Below are 21,200 nucleotides of genomic sequence, written 5' to 3' on the forward strand. Positions count from 1 at the left end.
TTCTAGTCCAGAAATTGTTGAAACACCAAGGCTCCTCATCACTCATATGTATGCATTGAAGATCAATCCCACACACATATTTTGCTTCCTCCACTCAAACTACATGATCCCATCGCTCATGCATTGGAGGAGTCTTACATAGCAAGCACACGTGCATGACACAAGTTGTCTTTGTTTCTCTCGTTTTCTTGCATGTCACAGTCAAGAGAATGTGTATGATTAACATCTGCATGAAATGTCACACAACACCATGGTAAGTCCATGGATTAGATGCCATCCATTTAAACTCATTTCTGTTTTGTGTATGTATTTAAACTCAAACTGTGTTTGTCTTCATTGTTATATATTTCATGTTTGTTGGTACACACAACTGCGTTGTTTTTTAACCATTCCTTCACCAATATGGGTCGACCAATGCGCTAGTGGTTGCATTGGAAATATCAATTCATGTGATTAGGCATATGCACCATTAGCTTAGGAGTAGGAATAGTGTTTCCTTATTTTCTTGTTTTCGTATGCACTTTTATTTCGCATTTTTCTTCTACTCTTCACTCTTTTAGTTGTTTGTTTGCTTGTTTACATTCGTAGGTTAGTTTCACATGAAGCTATCTGTGACTCTTGAAACAAGCGAAGGTAAAGTGCAAGAGGACTTGTGCAGTTATCAATACTTCATTATCTCTTGTCTTGTATCTGTATGTAGAACTTGTTATCTTCATTCCATGATACACCAATGGAAAAGATCTTATGTTCAAAGTAAACCTTGATGAAAACACAATGCTTGCACGCTAACTAGTATCACCTACTCTAGTCAGTTGTTTTGGTTTAACCCTTGTAAGCTCAGTCAAGTAGAGTAAGGTGAGGGGGAAAATATTAATAAATATGTCAGAGGTATATACAAAATACTTGTCTGAAGGAACAACCTCTTCTACTCTGAATAAGTTGGGATCCCTCTTCCGCCTCTGTTACCGGGAAAAGTGTCTATTTAGAACTGCTCTATCCCACTAAGGTGTGACAGTTGCCTTAGAAACAAACAGAGAAAACTACTTTTTCATTTCCTTTATGAACTATAGATAGAGAGGAATAGAAAGAACCAACCTGTGTCTTGCGCTAATCCTTTGATCTAATTCCTCTCTTCTTTGACAGCTTCCAGTTACCTGCTCCCTTACTTGCCCAGCTTCACCAAGTACCTGTAAGATCACAGAAGAAGAACACTATACAAAGACATGGATCTATATTCATAAATAACTTAGGATCAGATTTAAGTTAACCATACAAATGTAACAAGCATCAATGATACAAAAGCATGGAGGAAAAATTCAAATAGTTTTTATTGATAAACAAGAAGATCCAGGAGGAGTTACAACCGATGGTTCCTGACCCAGCATTAGCCTCCCAGCAAAGAAGCCCCTCTTCACCTCCAACAAAGCATAAATCACCCAATACTCTGATGTTTGTCTCAAAACCAACATCAATTCCTTACAATGTGCAAAATTCCAGCCTCTGGATCTCTGGGATGAGGGATCCATATATAGATGTATGTAAGGAGGATGAGTCAGCTTGTGATTTGATTAGTGTCTTCTCTCTATCAGTTCTTGCTTCCACTTGGAGACTGAAGACCTCTTACTCATCCTTAGTCGAATTCAGTGAGGCAAGTGTCATAGGGGAAGATTCTGGAAGCTTCGATTGTCTCTCCACCTCGCGGAATGACACTGCCATTTGTCATTTCTCGCCCAACACACCCTCATAGTGCATTAAGGTGCGTTGCAACGCACCTAGCCAGTGTATTCAGGTGCTATGCAACGCACCTAGCCAATGGAGCAGCTGAAATGATCCTGTTTTGACTTATTCTGAGCAGTTTCTGGTGGAGAACTTCTGAGAGAAGCTGTAATTTGTTGACCTTGTTCCTTTAGGGGTTAGAAAAACACTTTTAGGGACTTAGGAGCCCTTGGTTTATGGACATTTCATGCTTGGAGTTGTAAGGCACAAAAATGTCTATAACAGTTGCCCCCTAAAGTATGAGGCCGTTAATCGGGTGAAATGCTTTATTATGAGGATCCGAAGTTCTTTCAATGCTGGGAGGAGAACTGTAATAAGATACAATACAATACATTATCTTCATACTATTTTTCATGATCTAGCTGAGGCGGGCATTCCCATGCTCAGCTTTATAAATTCATTTTCATGTACATAGGACAGACAATCGTCTGATTGTAGACTGACGATTCTGGTAGAGTCATCATCCTTTTGGTAGGATGATTATCTGTGCTGCAATGCTGTACATTTTAATGTCTTTATTTCCCTGAATATATATCGCAGCCCAAATGGATGAAACTAGATCCGGGGTCTTCAATCTCGTCCGATCTTCACTCGAAGTACAAGTCGATCCATGTGAGAAATGTCTTGAAGTCGAACATGGAAAGACATCGCTTGATTACCAGTCAATGATGTAAACTGTTAACAAGTGCGAGAGGAATCACTGATAATGATAATGACCCTCAAGGTACTGCAGTACAATTCACGTGGTGTGAATAAAGGACTTGGTGTCGAACACCACGCAAAATCTTTCGGTTGAAGGTCATTGATGTAAGCCTGTCGCTGGAAGTGAGAAACTTGCCAATGAGGCATGCAAGCTTCAAAGTACTGAATGGGGTGTTCCTAGACCAACTTCTTGGATAATGAGCTGATGTCGACAAGAAGTGATCCGTCACAGGAGGGCCTTAATGAATCCCACATCAATGACACAGAACGGAGCAAATGATTTCGATGGAGGTGAAAACGATCTGATGATATATGGTTCATGGTGGCGTTCATGAAAGAATGGAGTATAATGTATGGTAGTGGGTGGGACACAAGTGGCTTCTCTGGATGACTTCTCTTGAACATGTTGGCGACACTGATGTGATGGATTGGTAGCATTAACCCCAAATGTGGATGGTATGGTGTGACCATGGCGATGTGACCGGTGAATGAAACAACCCAACCTGACTCGGATACGGAGCGGAAGTGTCATGTTCAAGAGCGACTTGCCACCAATAAAGATTCTTTGAGTTTTATTCCCAATTTTTCCCCAGTCATTGCTGACCAGTACCTCTTTATTTTTGTCAAGCTTGAGGAGGATAACATATGCTTGTTCTATAATTTGCCCTTCGGGCAAACCCATCGCTATGTTTTAACGAGCCTAGCGATAGTGAAACTCGTTCTCGTCTAAAGACAAGTTTGTCGCTATTAATATTGTTAACGAGTTTAACGACAAAGATAACTCGGTCCTTTAGAGAGTCTGAAAAGGTACGTAAAGGTAACTCCAAAATTCCTTTTTTGTCATCTAATCCCTTAAATCGGAAAAAGTATAAAACAATACAGAAGGGATGAATTTTCGATAGTTTTAACGAGCCAAACAAAACAAGCGCTCGATCTTTTTGTGCAATAATCCATCAGGTCCAAAAAGATTAAAATCTAGAGGAGGGATAGCACTTCCTGTCCCTTTAACGAGATGGAAAGGCCAATGGCTCGGTAATCTTTTCATATTTTACGAGTCAGTTGAAAAGAGCTTAAAGAAGACTCGTCTTTTGAGGAACGAGTGATAACATGGGTAGCAGCTGATTCCAGGTAAGGTTTGGAATTTTCCAATCACGGCAGTGTCACAAGGATGGCTAGTGAAATCACTCTTCGTAGCTGTTCCTCAAAATGGGTAAACAATCAAATGGAGGTGAACGATCGGCCAATGAAAAAGTGGAGGTGATGGTGCAAACACGACCAAGGCTTTAATGGCTGAAGTACTTCATTCACGGTGGTTATTTACTGGGGAATAGTTCATTTTTTAATGAGCTTAAACGCGGGTGGAAACATTTGCTCGGTGCGGGTTTATTTTTTAACGAGCTTGAACCTTGCGGTAACACTGCTCGATTAATCCAGTCGTATGATAAGAATGTCTCATATAAAAACGGCAACTTTTAGAGTTTTGCCCCACATCCTTTCTTTATGCAAGTTAGGAAATGACCAATCCTACGGGTTTAAAGGGTTAGAGGTCCTAAAAATTTAAAAAATAAATAGTCGCTCTTCACTTGCATGCCAAAAGGCTTGCATGCCCCTAGGTATAAAACAGAGTTTCAAGGTTACCCCTACTTCCTTCCGCCAAAAAATTTATTTTACCGAGAGAGGCCTACCTCTTACAGGTTACCCAAAGATTGTTCTATTCACGGCACAAACAAAGCACTTCTTCGGCGATGTCTACCGAGATAAACAAAGGTGAGTGGCGGCGCTCGCCAACTCACATAACTTTGACAAGAGAATCTTGTTCTAGAATAACCCCCTCTTCCAATCACGGACGGGGGTACAGACTAGTCATATTCTCCTGTGGAAACCTACTCTATACCCGAAGTTTTTCTGCCAAAGCAGACCAGGGTGCATGCCCCCTGGGTTTCAGTCATATCCCTCCGAATTACTCGCGCTCATCGGGAGGAAGGACTGGAGATTGAGACATTTCTTGGGTGAAAAGACCATTTAGGGATGGTATATGACTATTTGCTATGCGTGATCTGGGAAATGAAAGCTGGTCCACGAGCTTGACCACTCTTCCTTCGTGCGGAAAACACATCACTCTAAAGAGTGATGAGATAATGGCTCTCATGCAATAAATATAGTCTCGTCCAAGGAGTAGATTGTAATCTAGGGGTCCTTGAACTACCATTACATTCATGTGAACGGCTTTCCCTCTCAATGTTACGAGCACATCGGGAAGGATCCCTAAAGGTCGACTAGTTCCTTTATCAAAGCCTGTCAGATTTCTCATCTCAGGCAAAAGCAATGGTGAACCAAGCGCTTTCCAAGCAGTTGAGGAAAGGATACTCAAAGAAGCCCCCTCATCTATGATGGTACCAGCCATAACCATTCTATATATTTGAATGATAATTCGGAATGGTACGCTTGCTGGTAAACGGGGTCTGCCTAGTTGATTCGAGTCGAAGGAGACAACTAGGTTGCTTGGAGGTGGGACCGAATAGACGGTCGGGTACGACTCTGACGAACTTCCTTCCTGTGGTAAAGGAATGGGTAAATTGCCCCCATGTTCGTTGGAGTCTGTGCTTATGAAAAGAATTTGGACGGTGTCATCCTTGTTCTCTTAAGTGATTGTATAATCTGAAGATGAAACCTCTGAAGGCAAGACCAAGTCAACTACTACCTCGACCTTTTGAATTTCATCTGGTATGGATCGAGATGGTTTATCTTCAATGATAGGTGCTTCAGCCGACCACCTGAGTGGGCCAGCCGGATTTTCAACTAGTGATGGACTCAGCAAGAGTTTTTTATATCTAGGAGGAAGTCGTAACGGTGAAACCGGACGATCATCCAAAACTCTTTTAGCTTCGTCTAAGAAGGGACAACGGTGGACGGCATGATCGCCTTCGCATAGTTTACAAGGAAATCTATGTTTTCCTTTTTGTCCTGGGGCTTCACTTTCACTAGTCGACGGTGTGCTTTCAACATGATCATCAAAGGTTGACGACACCGGGTTGTGCAATCGAGGAGACCAGTCCCTTAATATCCGAGGGATGCAAGGACAATCTCTGTGAAAGTGGTCTCCTTTGCAAATGACACATGGCGATTTAGGCCTGGTCGGTGTAGTGTGTGGATTTTCGTTAGATGACACTCGTTTTCCCCCACTTGCCTTTGGCTCCTTCTTCTTCTTCTCTTTCTTCTTCTCCTTAGGAACTTGACTTTTGGCTTTACCAGCCCCATCAAGCGAAGAGGAAGGAGGAGAGGAAGAATTAGAGGAAGTAGAAGGTTGGTGGGCAACTCTGGACTCGTCTAATTGCTGATTCGATTGTTCAGGAATAGTGGTGTTCTGAACGACAGAGGCTGAGAAGAGCCATACAGGAAAACCAATTGTCAGCCCTGGAAGCGACAATGTGGCCATATGGGGTGCACCAAAATCTCCCCAAGAGGAGAAGGGACTAGGATTTCCTCCAAGGGAAATTCCTTGGTTGGTAGACTCCATTTTCTCAACCCAAGATCAACACAGGAAAGGGTAATGAATATTCTGTTTAAAATAAATTTTTATACGCTTTGAAACAACTTGTTTTTTCAATTTTTAAGAGTCGAGAAAAAACAAAAGATGACTCTAGTCTCCTTCGATTTTTAATGAGCCTGAAGTGACAAGTGCTCAGATGGACCTTTTCCATTAAGGAGTCTGAAAAGGAACGAAAGGGACTGCTCTGGAGATCTAGGTAGAGGGAGTACCAAACCAATCGCAAAACTGCAGAATACTTTTTACGGTACGACAGTCAATCTTCCCGAATGCTATGTTCAGTGCATTGCGATTGATAGGGCGGCAGACACGGCTTCCTATGGATAAAGGATTTAAGCCTATAGGGGTCTCCCAAAATATACTCGACGGTACGTGGGAGCACAAGTCCATACTGGCACTTATCGTCTCAAAGTGGAGGAATCACCCAACCATTAGTGAGGACAACAGTTACCAGGCTTTACGATGCCGGAATACGTCTCTAGCCTAGACCTCTAAATGTTGTGCGTTAAGTTCCAAAGCGTTGTTAGATTCATTGAATTTATTTTAAGTTGATCTTACTTATGAAGTTTGCCTTTTGGGTTCACCACGAGATGTAGATGTAATTCCTAAAATGCAATCTAAAAGATGATAAACAAAATTTTATCTCTTTTGTGCAATGAAAATCCTAGCTACTAAAGGAAAAGAAAGACACAATCTTTTCACAAAGAGCAAAGATCACACTGTAAATGCACTTTCCTAAATCAAGCCAAACAGACTGTCTATATGCAAATGCACATGCATGTATTTGTTTTCGACTTTCTTAGTATTGATGCTAAAAAGAAAGTTGATGTACAAATCTCAATTTGCTTTCAAGCGACAAACACAAACAAGTTTCTTTTCGAAATCAAAAGATAGAGATGATTACGACACCTTGCGATTTTGAAATGAATACTCGTTTTTGACACTAGAAAATCACAAATTCAGACCAAAGGCAATAGTAAAAGTATAATCGACCATCAACAGTAATCAAACTTTCTCCTATGATCGAAATCGACACTTGCGACAGATCTAAATCAAAGGACGACAGTACGACTATTCTACTTTTGCAATGGAAAACTGTAAACGACTCAACAAACACACAAAAACATCTACAGTTCTTTTTTACAAAGGAGGCGGAATAACAACAAGGAAAAGGGGTTTTAAATAGACATATACTGATCACAGGCTGCAAAATTCAGAGACAAAACTAGAAAGAATGAAGCACAAGAACCTCAGCTGCACAGGGCTAGTCTGATCAGCGCACCTGTAACACAGAGAAACTGGATTGCAGTGCAGGTTTCCCTTTCGGGAAGTGCGATGAAATGCAGGAACTCTTAACAGTACTTGCGCTGGGCCAGAAACGAGAATCTGTCTGGGTTCTGGGTCACAGTTTGCAGTTCAGTCTTTGGTTTTTTGGCCGAGTAAAAGCAATCAGTAATGCACAATCAGGGGTAGATCTAAGGAGGGTCTAAGAGCTATCACAAGGGCAATCAGATGATTTGTGAATCAGCTGTTCAAATCATAAACAGATCCAGTGAATTGATTGAAGCAGCAAATGTCTACTTTGCATTTGTTATGGCAAATGCAGTTCGAATGCTACTTATAAGTTTATGAAACAAACAACAAAGAGATACACAAACAAACTAATTAGACAATCTCCCCAGCGGAGTCGCCATTTTGTTACCGGGAAAAGTGTCTATTTAGAACTGCTCTATCCCACTAAGGTGTGATAGCTGCCCTAGAAACAAACAGAGAAAACTACTTTTGCATTTCCTTTATGAACTATAGATAGAGAGGAATAGAAAGAACCGACCTGTGTCTTGCGCTAATCCTTTGATCCAATTCCTCTCTTCTTTGACAGCTTCCAACTACCTGCTCCCTTACTTGCCCAGCTTCACCAAGTACCTGTAAGATCACAGAAGAAGAACACTATACAAAGACATGGATCTATATTCATAAATAACTTAGGATCAGATTTAAGTTAACCATACAAATTTAACAAGCATCAATGATACAAAAGCATGGAGGAAAAACTCAAATAGTTTTTATTGATAAACAAGAAGATCCAGGAGGAGTTACAACCGATGGTTCCTGACCCAGCATCAGCCTCCCAGCAAAGGAGCCCCTCTTCACCTCCAACAAAGCATAAATCACCCAATACTCTGATGTTTGTCTCAAAACCAACAACAATTCCTTACAATGTGCAAAATTCCAGCCTCTGGATCTCTGGGATGAGGGATCCATATATAGATGTATGTAAGGAGGATGAGCCAGCTTGAGATTTGATTAGTGTCTTCTCTCTATCAGTTCTTGCTTCCACTTGGAGACTGAAGGCCTCTTGCTCATCCTTAGTCGAATTCAGTGAGGCAAGTGTCATAGGGGAAGATTCTGGAAGCTTCCATTGTCTCTCCACCTCGCGGAATGACACTGCCATTTGTCATTTCTCACCCAACGCACCCTCATAGTGCATTTAGGTGCGTTGCAATGCACCTAGCCAGTGTATTCAGGTGCTATGCAACACACCTAGCCAGTGGAGCAGCTGAAATGATCCTGTTTTGACTTGTTCTGAGCAGTTTCTGGTGGAGAACTTCTGGGAGAAGCTGTAATTTGTTGACCTTGTTCCTTTAGGGGTTAGAACAACACTTTTAGGGACTTAGGAGCCCTTGGTTTATGGACATTTCATGCTTGGAGTTTTAAGGCACAAAAATGTCTATAACAACCTCTGAAATGAGTAAGTGTTATGCACAGTTCTAAAATAAAATAAAAATGAAAAAATGAAAATGTGAAAGTTTATGAAGAAAATGAAAATGAATAAGGCAAAAAAAGAGAAAGGCTTCCTACACAGAGAGGTGATGTAAGTAACTTCGTTTGGGTACTGACCAAGATCGTTGGCAGCAGAGTGATGCTTGTTTTCCTACATGACTCCGTCAGGGTATTATCTAGGCCTACTTGCAATGGAGCAACACTAGAGATGAAACTTAAAACTCTGACTATCATATTGCTTGCGTACCAATATACCCCTCATCCCAATCGAAACAACTGTATTAACTTGACATGGAATGTGTGATGACCGACCAAAAGCATGACAGGTGCTACAACTTTCAATCAAGCTAGTGTGGGATTCAAGATGATCAGAACTGAACAATACTTAACTGAACAATACTTCTGGAGGTGTTACATGAAACAAGGCCCATTCAGAGAACTGGAGTTATACTAGTGTGTTGGCAAGTGTTTTAGCGGCTACAACCACCCTCCAAAATTTTTCTTTAGCTTTGTTTTGGAGCCTCCCTACCAACCATCCTTAGCAGCATGTCTTGCACTGTCAAGTACATAGGCTTCAGTTGAGTTTTATTGGCTTGCCATCCTGTGCATGTCAACTTGTTTGTCTCCTACCCGCAAGCCGACATTCCGGACTTAGGTAATTTTTTGGCTAAGATGCCCCTCCCACCCCCCCCGGCTCGAAAATTGCACAATTTTGGAGGGGAACTAGCCTTCCCTCTAGAAATTATAGAATCTTTGTTGGGTTTCCTGCTGAGCTCTAGAATTGCACAATCCATCTAGGCATCCCTCCATCAAAAAATTGTGCAATCCATCCCAACACTGGGCTTTAGCCCAGAAATTGCGCAATTCTGAGAGGCAGTACCTGCTGACCCTAGAAATTGAAAAATTCTTGAGGGACAACGAGCCCTGCTTAGCCCAAAAGCTGTGCAAATCCCTTTCCCAGACTTGTAGACTGCTGCATGTGCCTTCAGGTTGACCGGTTCCCTCCGGGACTGAGCAATCCTTATTTGCATGCATGGGCTGCTTTTTTCCCGAAGTAGCCAAAAGCAACATGAAAAAGGCATCCCTAATTTTAGGGATCTATTTTTAATAGCTGGAGGTTACATGTAAAGATTGTTTTAGAAACTTCCCTCAAAGTGTCACTTTTTCCTAGATTTGTGGCATACGTGTCATAACCTTGATCTTATCAAAACTAATTTTCCAGATGCTACAGAGCTCATTCCTCACATTAATCTTATAGCTCTGACATCCCACATCACATCTAAGAGTCTTCGGCACATTCAGCTCAACCTTTTCAAGGAAAGTATGCTTTTCATGTCTTGTGCTACTTTTTTGTCGCTTTTTATATTTCTCTTTTTGTAAGTGTTTTTTGCTTGATTACAATGAATGCTTGCTTTCATTTTGATGCATGTTAGCTTGTAGAAGCATTGCTTCAGCTTTTCATTGCATCTCACTGTTGTCACATGCATGACACTGTTTCTGCAATCACGGTCACCATTGGGGTGACTCGCTTCACACACATGCTTGTTTTCCTGTTTTTTGAATCCTGCAGTCACTGTTTGCATGCATGATCATTCACTCTTGTTTACACTCAGTCTTGCCATGCATTCCAACCTTCTCATGTTTTCAGTTGCCCATCGGTGTGTCTGATCTTCCTTGGCCCGGACCTTGCCTTACCCGGCCATCAATGCACATGTCCAAGAATGAAGGCTCTGCCTTCCTCCCAGAAAATGTGCATATCTGGCCAGCAATGGCCTCCAGGCTTGCATTGTGCAATTCTAGGAGGAATTGCCTTGCTAGCCCCATAAATTGGGCAATGTAGTTTGCTAGTTTGCATGTCACTACTGACTAAAATTCTGCATTACGTAGTTTCAGTCCTCACCAAACTAGGATGGATGATGCATTGCATAGTTCCAGAAGTTAGTCAACCTCCTGACTGCCCAGACTATGCCTTGCACAGTCTTGGTAATCAGTCTCCTAGCCTCCAGGTGGAAATTGCGCAATCTTCACAATAAGTGATACAGGTATGTTGCAAGTCAGTCCTCAAGTTTGTTTTGGTTTTCAACTAACAAATTTCTTGCCATGAGTTTTTCTATGTCTCCAAGTATCACAGGTGTTCATCTACCTCTCAGTAGCATAGGTACAATGGCCTCCTAGGGAGTAGGGTCAAAGGACACCATTGAGAGCACAAATGGAGATGCAGTTGAGTGAGTGTCTATGAGCTTGCCTATCTATGAAGACACCAATTTGTTCATAGACAAATATAGCAAGATAAAATAGCTGCTGCATCACAGAGAGTAGCACCATTAGTAGTAGCAGAGGGTAGCAAACTTGCGTGCAACAAAGGTAAGAGGAAGGTTCTTGACATTGCAAAGGCGGAGAAAAGATGCAATTTCAAAGAAGATCCACTTGTGATGAAATCAGCTTTGGAGATTGAGGCTAAGAGGTGAAAACATGACAAGAGGATCACACAAAGGCAAAGAGACATATAAAGGATGGAGGAAACAAAGAAGGAGTTGCAGGATTTGAAGTGGGAACTCAGGGTAGAACAAGAGCTGTGTAGAGCAGAGAAGGAAGCGCAGCAAGAACAAATCTAGCAGGGGGTAAAACACGTACAAACTGATGAAACTACACCCATACAGGATATAGACTCATCCCAATAGATAGCACATAGTAGAAAGGGTGAGTAGTGATGTCGATCGCATGCATGGGTGTTCAGGAGTGTGGATGTAATTGTGCGCATGCATGTAATCCCATCTGTTGGCACACTCACTAAGGCAAAGACAAAGAACCAAGCCCAGCTGGAGTTGGACATGTACTTCGACAAGTTGATGCGCATAGTCACCAACACACACTTGGAGATCAGTGCAGACACTATGCATCAGTATGTTGCTGGCCCGACCGCACTCAAGGCTATGATGCACATGTTATCAAACGAGTTGGGTAGAGGAGCCAAATTAGTGTACCCAAATGCAACGGAGGCAAGAGTTCTTTTTCAATAGGATGTCACAATTGAGCATGCAGACACCATCATGGACTACCGAGCTTGGCCTTAGTTCGTCGCAGTCGATCATCACGAGGATGTCGAAGAATTGGTCTTCCCATAGTTTTCCGAATCTTAGTGATAGTTTTCAGGATTCATCAAGCCTATTTTGTCTCACATGGGTACATGTGTAGACTGTAATTGTTATCACAAAAAATCGATTATCTAGCCTTAATTTACTAGATGGATCGAAGTACACCATGTAAGGCCAATTTTTCCATAGTAAAATTGCTTTCACTATGATAAATTACTTAATAAACCACATTTGTAAAGAAATTTATAATTAAACCCATGAGGAATAATTAAATAAATCACTATTTATTTAATTATCTTCTACGAATAATTAATTAAACCATTGTTTAATTAATATTTCTTGTCACATTTGGCCCAGTTATGAAAAATAAACAGATAAATTATTAATTATCTTATTTTTTTCTAGGAATAACTAATTAGTCACTAATTAATTATTATTCCTTGTCAAGGTTGACTAAATCCCTTAGGAATATTTAAATAAATCATTATTTTTTATTATTCTGTAACCATATTTCTTGAGATGATAGATAAATCATTTATTTCTAAATAAAATTTTAAATACTCTTTCCCTCCTAACCAAATATAATAAAATATTCCAAGCGATTATTTCTAGAATGGGGTTAATAATATTTTATTATTGATCATTATTTAAGGATACCCTAATATTTTGTTTTAAATAGGAGAGTTTTCCATTCATTATTCACTTTTGATCATTTTCATTGTTGCACTCGTTGTTGTAACTCTGATTGTTATCATTGTCGCACACCTTTTTCTTTTCCATTTGAGTTCTCACTAACCTCAAATATTTCATTTGCTGGGTTTTACACATTATAGAGGAGAGAGTATCTAGTGAAAAGATGAAGACATTTGAGGATAGCCAAGAACCCATCCCATAGAGGGGGACTGGTAACATTTACTTTTTCCCTTCACAGGTGTTGTTTAATAAAATATATTCTTTATATATCTAGTTTCCAATGGATTATTGGAGTTACCCACATTTATTACTATTTCATTTTGTTGTTTAACTATGATCGTGGCATAGATCAGGGCTTTGGCAGGTTTTGTTTCTATCATTTGTTGCAGATCTACAATGTTTAGCAGCCATTTATATTATTAATATTGTTTGTTATCCATAGTATTAGGTGATTTCTTTTCATACACATATGAGAAGAAAACACTATAACAAAATTGGTGACTCCGCTAGGTTTTTACTTCTGATCCAGAAACCTGGGTGACCTTTAGTTTTCAGCTTAGGGTTTCTTCTTTTTTCAGTCTCTTAATGTTTTTTACTAGCATTCTAACCCTAGATCAGTCAAAATTCTAACTTCCGTAAGTTTTTTGGTATTTTCTGCAGGTCACAGGAACCAGTCGCGACAGTGAAGACAAATTTTTCTGAGACTTGGCGACCGGGAATCAAGGAGCAGAAATCACACTTTTCTACCCCAAAAGTGCAATCTCTAGGTCCAAAGCATACATTTTGGTCCAAAAAGTGTGATCTCATAGTAATCAGGTTTGTACCTGTGATTTTTAGGGTTTGTGGGAATTTTTAAGATCTGTTTATGGGTTTCTCCAAGAGCTGTCTGCTGGATTGGTTGACCACTGTCTACCTCGATTGGTTTCTTAGGAGCCTTTTATCACCCATTTCTAAAGATATCACTTCTCACTTTCCTCAAATAGAGGAAGAAGCTCTCCAAACCGATTTGAGATATGACTTGATTTATGCACAATCTCATTATGTTTATACTGTCATTCTAGACCTCCCCCATCCTAGTGGTGCCAATGCACCAGGGGCATCTTAACTGCCGACAGTATTGTTGGAGCCATTTCAAATCCTGTTATCCTCCACAATGTCCCACGCTGAAACGAGATCGACGGAGGTAACCATAGACCAAGCTTTTAGTTTTGTAGCTAGCCCTACCAAACCAAAGAGGGATCTCTCTATGATCATAGCCAATGAATTGACTGGAAAAGGAATAGATTTTAGGCTAGGTATGCTAGGCTCAAGTAGGTCTTGAAAATTTAGTGTTTGATGCTGGATAAGGGAGAAAAACTAGGTAGTTAGGTCAAAGGCTCAAAGGGTTACAACAACAAAGATATAAAGGAGAAAGGTAGCAATAATTATGCGATGGATTTAGGGTTTCTCAGTGTAGTCTATTGTTTGGAAGATGAAAAAGGGCTTTAATGAGAATGAGCACGTGAATTCATTAAACAAGAAAGAAATTAACACATAATGATATTCCCATAAAAACAGAGTTTTATGCAAAGAATTATGTTTATAAACTTCAAGGAAAACCACTGAGGAAATAATGAATGGAAAGAGAAGATGAATATATTTCATATAAAGCTATAACAGAGAAAAAACTACATCACAAACTTACTGCACATGAATTCCTAGATAATAGCTGCAAACTATATCCTTTGATTTCTAGAAAATGTCCAAGTATAAGCTACAATAGTTCTCTCCTTTGATGTCCAACCTGTTCTATGACTGAGAAAATGATACATAAAGACCAAAACAACATCTCCTTGCTCTCAGGGGTCAAATCCATGAGTCTAGGAACTGCTCCATGAGGTGTTCCAACCAAAACCCTAAAGACTAGGGAGGTTAAAACAACTCCTCCAATTAACTTTGACTCCAACCACTCTCATAAATGAGGCTAAATTTACATCAAAATAAATTTAACAAGACTAATTACCCACTATTACATCATATTTACATTAGGATTAATCAATTACATCATAGAAATCTGAATCCAACTGACCAAACTAGAGAAAAATTGCCACAGACAAAACCACAATGAATTTCTGAGAAAACGCAGCGAAGCTGAGGAAAACATAGTGAAATTGGAAAAATTAGTTTTTGAAGGCCTTCCTGAAGTCAAAATCCTAACCTTGATAGGTCAGTGGAAAGCTGAGGATGTCTGATACAAAATGGACTCTTGAGGAGCTCAAAAAGATTACTCCTAGCCCATCAAAAATGCATTCTCCCACAGGTAATCAAGAAAATGCAACATGGCCTCCATCAGGGTGGCAGAAAGGTGGTTTTTTGATGGTTTTTTTTACTTCTTCACCTGTTAAACTTTGTCAAAAGTATGTTCCCCCCAGGGAAAAAATTATGTATGGACCATGAGGAATCTATAAATGCAAACCAAACTTCATTTGGAGCTCCCCAACTAAAGCGCAGCATGGGGCACGCTGCGTTTTCTCCTCCATGACTATGCTAAAATATGCAAAAATTCTCAAAAAACTAAATTTCCTCCAAAACTCTTCAAAATTGATATGTGAGGTCACCAAGTGGTATGCTATGCTATGAGGGAGGCATCAGCAAGCAAATATAATTTTTCCTTCCCTTTTTTCTTGATTAGGTTTCATTGAGCTTCTCCTTCAATTGCTTGACCTTCACCTTAGCAATCAAATTTCTTGTGTAATAATGGGAAGCCATGTGTTTCTACAATATTTTTTCTCTATTAGCCCTCTTGAGAAGCTTCTCCAAGTGACAATTCACCTTGTCAAGCCAGAATTCTCTATCTTCATTGATCTCTATTGCAATTAGGTCAGCAAAAGTCATCCGCTCTCTTTGTTGTTGAAGTGCTCTTTTGAGGCCTTTGGTCCTTGGCCTTTTCCTTGTTACATGTTCCTGATGTTCATCTAAAACCTCTGCATCCATCACTGCCTTTCCCTTTATATCCTCTTTACCAATATAAGCCTCATGATTTTCCAAAAGAGGTTGCTTTACCTTCAGCTGCTGATTTTCCTGCTCTAGAAATGAAATCATGAAGTTTTCCTTTGAAACATAACTTATTACATCATTTTGAAGTGAATTACATTTTTAATCAAACCCTACCACTAATCCTTCATTTCCCAGTTTATTGAATGAAATGTCAGTTTTGATGACTCTAACCCTAATGACGTAATGGAGACACTGAGCTGAATGAAGACCATGGTGACATGACTCAGATGATGATGATGATTTGTTCAATGATGGCACATCCAACTGAGTGATGGCAATGACCGGAACATGAAAATTTGAAGGAGCAGCAATAGACCTAGAAACACTAGCCAGTGACCAAATTTTATTTTGAAAAACTAATGAAATGATAAAATTTGACTTCGAGACCCCTAACAAACCTTGGTAAAACCATATTTGATCACTGGTGATAGGCAGAACTAACTGACACTAACACATCCTTCGCCATATACTCAGAAAAGTTATGGCTATCCTCAAGGGGGCACCAGTTCCTCAAACACTTATGCCCCTCTTGCTAGAAACATGTTTTCAGCACCAACCAATGCTCAACCTGTCTACCAAACCATTTCCCCTCCACCATATTATCCCTATGCACATCCGAGCACTCTAGCCCCTCAAGAATTAGCACCACAGCCTCCCATGCATCGTCAGCCCCAACAACCACTGCCCCCTCAGGATCAAGTGTTTTCACAGTAGAGTGTGACCAATACCCAAAGTTCGAAGAAAAAGAGTAAGGGGAAGGGTAATCAAGGTAATCAACCTAATGAACCCGAGGGGAACTAGCCTAACACCAAAAACCAGCAACATGGTAGTTAGCCCAAGAAAAATAAGGTTATTCATACGAACAAGCCTTGTGCATGTTGTGGTGTACATGGCCATTATACACATGAGTGTCCTCTCTTACCCCACATGCACCAAATGTGGGAAGCTCAAGCAGCTTCTAGAGGTCAGCCGCCCATCCAAAAATTTCCTCAGAATCCTATGCCATATCAACTGACAGTGCTTACAAATCCTTTCCCCCAGCAAGGATTTGTTGCTGCTCAACCTCATCTAGGTCAAGCAGCCCATCCCCCCCAACCTTCTAGTCTTGGTGACTACCAAATCCTCATGATGAATTATGATGAGGTCAATACCTCTGATATCAACTTGCAAACTCGGTCACGTCAATATGACAAGCCATTGACTTCGTCTACCACTGAGTCCAAAACCAAAACATCTACTAAGCCTCTTACGACACCAAACAGTCTGTTACAGATCCCTCAGCCTAAAGTTGAGGCAATTACCAAGATCCCCAAGGGGCCATTACGTCGTAACGCTGCTTCTAACCGATCTGCCCATACATACAGTATAGTATATTACTTGGCACAATCACTTGCTGCCATGTCGATGCTAGAGGTCCTCCAGTCATGCCCATCTCAATAGAAAGCTCTACTAACTACTTTGGGCACAGTAGATCCTTCCGATGATCATTTGTTTGTCTTCCCAGTTGATACATCATAACATCCCCCATTACCTTCATCCGTTGCTTTCTAGATACCAATCTGAGTCCACAATGCCATCATCTCTCGATGCATTATTGTCGAAGGGGCATTCACCTGTGTGATGTTTGCTTCCATTTGGAAACAACTTAAGTCACTTGAACTGTCCCCATCCACCATCACTTTGCGTGCTTGGGACGGTCACTCCTCCTAACCTCTTGGCATGTATCACAATTTTCGAGTGACTCTTGCGAGCAGGATTGTCCATGTAGACATTGAAGTTATTGATGCCCCTTTATATTACAACATTCTATTGGGTCGTAGTTACACTTATGCCATGTCAGCCGTCGCGTCTACCATTTTTCACAAGATGTGCTTCCCCCATGAAGGGAAGATCGTCACTGTCGATCAGTTGAAATACTACAAGCTGGCATCCTTGACCTCCCCTAAGTCCATTATCTCGTCGATATATGACAAACAGTACTCTACCCCTCTCACCGGTGTTGCACCCTGAGCCTACAAAGATTCCTCATTATTAGGTGCTTTCCCCGGTTCTCCCCCTCCTATCTCTAAGCCTAACACTTTAAGTGTTTGCATGTTACAAGCATCATGAGCTACTCACAAGTAGTCTTGTACATCTGAACAATAGCCAGCTCCTCAGCACCCTGTTGTTCCCACCTCAGCCGAGCCATCTTGATCCACCCACCTAGGACCCTCTCTATTTGTGGGTGCCTCTCCTATGTTCCCACTAGGAACTATTCCTCCAGGTCTCAACAATCTAGGAGTTGTTCCACCGGGACATTACCCTATAGGATAGATATGTTTCTTGTTTCCTCCTCCTGGAATATTTTCTGATCATGTCATGGTTTCGCTGGTCCTCCCTAATATGACTTTTGGGATCCTAGTCTGGTACATTGACCCCCCTGCAAGCACGCCTCCTGGTCAACTAGGACCATATCATGCTTTGACCTCAGTTCAACTGGTCCCTACGGCCCCTGCTACTGCTCTAGTTCCACGCAACCTCAACAGGAACCCACTCATGTTGCAAAAGCATCTAGACAGGGGGAAAAGCCAAGAGGAAAGAACCTAAGGACAAGGCTCCCCAAGCTCCTCCAACCCCCAAAGCCCCAAAGCCGTCACCTCCATGCGCTTTGTGTAAAGTTGTTGGGCACACCACCAATAGTTGTCCTGGACTTCCTCATCTCAAACCTTTGGTTCATGAAACATTTCCCAAGTTTAATATCCCCAAGGTCCAACTTACCTTACTGGGTATAGCCAAGAAACTCATAACGTTACGCACAAATCACCCTTGTGCCTTGTGCAATCATCATGGTCACTATTCCCATTTTTTCCCTCATCTTGACAAATTTTGTGATTGCATGGAGGCACTTCGCGAATACAAGACCACTCGTAGTGGACCACCTACTCCTCTACTCATGGATTCTGGTACAACTAGTACACCAGAACAGGGGGAATTTGGTCCCACCTTCACGATCCCTCCCCTCGATGTCAAGATGATAGACTACATGGGCCATATCCTTTACCTGTCTTCATCCTTGAGTTCCTCGCAGCAAAAATCTTTCTAAGGTTTCTGCGCGTGATTCTATCAAATCTCTTTCAGTAGAATCCCAAGTCCCATGATCAGTAGATTTTCCATCTACTAGCTCATCGTCTACCATTCTAGATGATGCATATGTGAACCGCCTTTCTAAGGATGATGTACCATGTACCTTCATCACATCATGTAGTCAGTATTTCTCCTATCCACCCATCTTTCATTTTGATGAAGACATCATGGAAACTAGGTCTACCCCTAATTAACCTAGCACTTAGGCAAGGGGGCATCTCTTTTGAAGGATTTTGAAGGCCACCTCCTTATTAATTCTCCCAATGAATTATACCCCAAGTAATTTCACTCATTTCATATCCCATTGATTTGTGTGTCTTAAGTAGGGTACATCATCTCATTTGTTGTCTTTTGCAACTTTCATATGGATCCATCATCCACACTGTATATCGGTTGTGCCGACGGTGCAAGTCACTTCTCCATGAATCTAGCCTCTGCAGCCTGGGCCATTTTCACCCCCTTTCATACGTTAGTACTTTCGAATGACATGTGCATTGGATCTGCCACCAATAACCAAGCCGAATATGATGCAGTGATAGGTTTGTTAGTCGATGCCCTTGATCATTGCATCCTCCAACTTCATGTTTGTTTAGATTCCTTGCTGCTTGTCATGCAATTGAATGGTGTGTATCATGTGCATAACCAAGTCCTATTTATAAAATATCTATGAGTTAAGTTGTTGGTACGTGAATTTGAAACCATCACTTTGAGTCATGTTCCTAGAGCCCAAAAGAGCTATGTAGATACCATTGCAAATAACATTCTAGATTGGCATTTATCACATATATACCATAGAAGACAACCATAAACATAACAAATGGTGAACCATCATCGTCATATCAAATGCATAATCATATTATGTATCACATAAAACATATAAGTGTTTGGAGCCCATAGCTCTAAATACATTTAACATGCCCATAACATCTTACAAAAATCAAAACCAAAGGGACCCAAATGTCCCCATATCTAGTCACAGTGAGTGGATCCCCCACCAAAGGCTCTACTCCACCTAGACATAGATCATGTACTGCCTAACCAGCCATTGTCATGCACCGCATGAACCCTCACCACTATGAGGGAAGGCTTGTACACTCATCCATGTTTCGATCATCTAGCTCATGCCATCCGCACTCAGAAACTCCAGTCAAGAGTACCTCACACCTACAATGTAGATCAATGAGTAATGCACTATCCTCTGGACCTTGAAGTGACATTGATGTTCCCTGATTTGCAGCCCCTAGTGCTATGGCTCTTCTTGCATATCCTGTCAGTTTTATCGGTGCTATGTCTCCATACCACATATTTTACACTAAGTACCATATACATGTGATAAAAGTATGAAATGCACCATAAAAATAACAACTTAACACTTACTGTCTAGTCCCCATGCTCACCCGGGTGGAAGTGGTAGGTTAGGATCACCCTGATAATTCATCCCGCTATAAGGAAAATCATCAACATAGAAGGGAACATGATCCCAGTGCATGAAAAAATTGAATCAAAACACCCATCTGACTCCCCCCTCCTCCTCCTATCCATAGTAGTTGCCGCCAGTGGTGCATCCTGGGCTCCTGTGGGCCCCCATCTCAGATGTGTACATGATCACGGATGGTGGGTATCTTCTCAAAGAAGAACGCACATAGCAATGTACCAAATGCACAATCACAGTTTACCTGTCTCTTGCATAGACTCAACTATCATTTCACTTACGACATCATCATTTGGGCCGCACCATAGTAGGTCCCAACCAAAACACTCTCAACCAACATCATCTGCCCACCAGTGATGTGGTAGAATGCTTGGCTGCCCAAGACCCGTAGCACTGCTGTGACAACGACCCGTGTCTCTAACCTCTCTAGATCACTGATTGGGATGGTCGTGCCCTTCACATGCACACCCCATGGACAATGGCACTCCACAAACTCTGTAATGTTCCTCTCACGAGGCAACACCAGATGTATATCCCCCACCACCCCTATAGGAGGGAGTCTGGTCAAGAAGTAAATATCCTGTAACGTGAGCTCAATCTTGTGGCCCTACACTACAAAGACCTCTTGGTCTGAATCCCAATAGATCACAATCTTCGATAGCAAGGGCTCACCTACCCTCATCAATGGGTTCTCTACCAACTTGAGAACCCCATAACGAGCTAATGCCCCTCGAACCCCCTGATCCCTTTGAATCTCAGATCGAAGGGTATCCAAATCTCGCTCACGCTAGTTGATTCTCAACTCTGCCATACCTGCAACACACCACATGTATTTTTAGTTCAGAGATGAAAACACTGGCCTCAACAGATCAACCTGCAGCCCCTACTAAGCCAACATACCACCCCTATTTTTAGCTCCAAATTGTAGTTTTCTGCCTAGAAACTATGAGATCGCCGGATTTTCCCTCTTTCCTGCGAGCCACATCGCAATTTTGGGCTTAAAAAGTGTGACCAG

The sequence above is a fragment of the Pinus tabuliformis genome, chromosome 9 (genome assembly GCF_031772625.1).
Source record: "Pinus tabuliformis cultivar Carrire ecotype Pingquan chromosome 9, CPIR1, whole genome shotgun sequence".
NCBI classification, from domain to species: Eukaryota; Viridiplantae; Streptophyta; class Pinopsida; order Pinales; family Pinaceae; genus Pinus; species Pinus tabuliformis.